This window comes from Sinocyclocheilus anshuiensis, unplaced genomic scaffold, assembly GCF_001515605.1.
Source record: "Sinocyclocheilus anshuiensis isolate Anshui unplaced genomic scaffold, SAMN03320099.WGS_v1.1 scaffold99, whole genome shotgun sequence".
NCBI lineage: Eukaryota > Metazoa > Chordata > Actinopteri > Cypriniformes > Cyprinidae > Sinocyclocheilus > Sinocyclocheilus anshuiensis.
In genome coordinates, this window is record NW_015552547.1 from 468,003 (window position 1) to 471,152 (window position 3,150).

Below are 3,150 nucleotides of genomic sequence, written 5' to 3' on the forward strand. Positions count from 1 at the left end.
CTCTTGAGAAGTTGCCATGCTATTCAAATTCAGCCTATGAAGTAGTGTTCAAAGTTGCCCTGAATTTAAACTGGAGCTATGGGGACTTGTGGAGACTGGCCTATACTGTCTAAAACTGCTATATTAAGCAAAACTGAAATGGCCAAGAATTGTGATCAGAATATCTTAAACACACTATAAAATGTTGATTATGTGAAATAATAATCATAATAAATCTTCTATTCACTTTAACGATGATAAATCTAAAACAAAACATCTGAATGGTCTTGTGGACAAAATGTAAAGTACAGCATGAGACAGAGAAGTTGAGGTTAACATTTTCTCAATGGCTTCCAGTACTAATGCATGAATGCTAAAATGTTCATTGTCCTTAATCTTATACTGCAGCACAAAAGATTTTAAAAAATGATAATCCCATCTCATCTGTTACTCTCTTTCATTTGAGTTTCCCAGTCATTCTTTTAAATGTCCACTAACTAAATGTATCATGCATGTTGTTGTATTGACACAATAAAAATTATTTACCAGTAGCTACATACCATAGCCAGGAGTCAAACTTGTTTCAAGTCTCAGTTAGGCTATATGACATGTTGCAATATGGAAAAGAGAACCTCAAGACCTTGCACGTGTGAAAATTATAAACAGTTTATTGAATTGGTCCTGAATAGTGAGAATGTTTTTCTCATGCTCCAGCTGAACGTGCCAACGTGCCAGCACACTAGCAAGCTATTGAGTGAAAGAGAAGGAGGAGGAGGAGGAGGAGGGTGAGAAAGAGGAGGAGGGCGTGCTGCTCAGATAAGCTATTTAAAGCTGAACGTCCGTGTGCTCAGATCTGAAGCTTTCCATGTTGTCATAGCTGAACGGGTTCAACCATCGCCAGTGAACTGTCAGTGAGTTGGAGAACATTTCAACTATCACTTGGAATCTGAAGAATTCTTTGCGTGACAGTGATAAGTGCGTTTCAAAAGAACAAACGGTGAGTCAATTGATTAGACTATTATGCATTAAACTGTACAATTATACAAATATGAAAAATGTAAGGTAAACACTAAATTCGCATAAAGTCGTATAAAGGTTGTTAAACAATCTGGAGGTGTGTCAAAGTAGGAGTGTCTAACAATATTCATGTCAAAGTTGCTACAGGTAAGAAAATAGGCTATACTTGTTAAAATAGTTTATCATTTTAACAAGAAAACCTGTTAGTGAAAATATATGCTTAACATACAATAATCGCAATTTTACTGTAAAACTGCTTTTGTGTATAAATTACCATAGCCTATAGGCTGTAGCCTAAAGTGTAATTGCGTCCAACAGGACAATACACCTTTACAAGTATACATTTGTCAAATTGTGTTTAGTACAAAATATGAATCAACTGTAATTTACAATGAATGCTGCTTATGTAGTGTTTTATGCTTTATTTTAAGTTTTTAGGTAGCCTAATCTGTGAAGCATTGTTTGTTTGTTTGTTTAGTGAACACTGCAGCAGTGTATGTTTATTTGTTCATGCGTAAAGTCAAATTTAGATTAAAATTAATGTGACCTTGTATTTTATCATCTATTTTAGGACTTGCAGGATACCTACAAAATATAGTCAGATGCAAAAAATATCACCCCACAATGCATGAAACGTTTTAACACGGTTTTTAAGGCTTTTTAGGCTACATATGAAAGATGAATTTTATCGCGTAGCACCGTGAACTCCCCGAGGGTTAAATGCATTATTAACCCAAAAATCATTCCACTTATTCTCTATCAGCAAATAGCCTGTAATCTTCAGACGGCAATTTGCTTGTTAGGTTTTCATTCATCACTTGGCACACTGCTTAACAGCAGTGAAGGTGTTGTTAAACTCAGCTGCTCAGGTAGCCTATTTCTGTTTTCGCGTAAAGAGATTTACTTTTCTTCTGAACTCTGGCTGATCTCTTGCACCGAGATTTTATGTAACGTACTTTTCTGCGAATGATGCGTCTGGACCACGAATAACCTTGTTGCCTGCATATAAACAGCCTTTCATAATTAAAAATTGATATGCATTTGCCTTCCCCATTTTTCCCAGTCACACCACAGCGTGCTCGAGCGTCACGTACTGCACATACACACATAGCAAATCTCAATGGGAAAGCGCAGGCGGGAGTGGGGAGTAGCAAGCGAGAAAGGGTTAGTTAACCTAAAAATGAAAATTAGCCCATGATTTACTCACCCTCAAGGCATCCTAGGTGTATATGACTTTCTTCTTTCAGACGAATCCAGTCGGAGTTATATTAAAAAAATGTCTTTGATCTTCCAAGCTTTAGAGGGGGTGTTACAGTTCATCAGTCCAAAAGAAGTGAAATTAAGTGCATGCATCCATAGTAAAACGTGCCACACACGGCTCCGGGGGGTAAATGAAGGACTTCTGTAGCGAATCGATGCATTCTTGTAAGAAACATATCCATATTTAAAACGTTATAACCACTTTTCTGTAGCTTGCACTAACTGTCGTACGCGGAAGCCGTTCCGGGCGGATGACGTAGGACGTATGCGTAGCGCATGCGCCGGTGAGAATATGCTAGTCTCACGAAAACCAACGTTTGTTTACAGGAGCAAAGGAAGCAAAGATTCCTAACTTTAGTCTCCTCTTGGCTTATATCGAAATCCTCCGGCATTTTACTTTACAAATCCTCGTTTTGTACTTATAATTCGTGACCGGTGTTTTGTTTTGTTCTCTCCTCTCTGCTTCCGTGTTCGTCACTTCTCACCGGCACATACATCCTACGTCATCCGCCCAGAATAAACGCACATAATATTAGTGGAAGCTAGAGATTACGGTTTATAAAGTTTTAAATATAGATATTTTTTTTACAAAAACACATCTCTTCACTTCAGAAGGCCTTTATTAACCTCCAGGAGCCATGTGGAACAATTTTTATGAAGGATGGTCAGCGATGAAGCAGCAACAGATGACTTTAATGTCATCATGGATGAAAAGAAAGAAAGAAAGGATTTGTGGGATTTGTGAGTCAGTAAATTAGCTCAGGTCAGGATAATCATATTTTCTGTCTACACCTGTTAATGTTAGCCTACGTTGACTGAGCTAACGTTAACATACACTGTTGCTAGGTAACAGACTGTTGTTAGCTAAATATTTAATGTAGAACAGTGGTTAAT

At 37.6% G+C, this 3,150-nt stretch overlaps 1 long non-coding RNA gene across 1 annotated transcript in view; it reads left to right on the forward strand.

Moving 5' to 3' along the window:
• The first annotated feature begins 826 nt into the window (after positions 1-826).
• LOC107664262 (uncharacterized) overlaps positions 827-3,150 on the forward strand; it is an 11,052-nt gene continuing 8,728 nt past the window's right edge. Inside the window, exon 1 of the long non-coding RNA XR_001631442.1 lies at positions 827-976. This is a non-coding gene — a long non-coding RNA (uncharacterized LOC107664262). The remainder of the gene's footprint in view (positions 977-3,150) is intronic.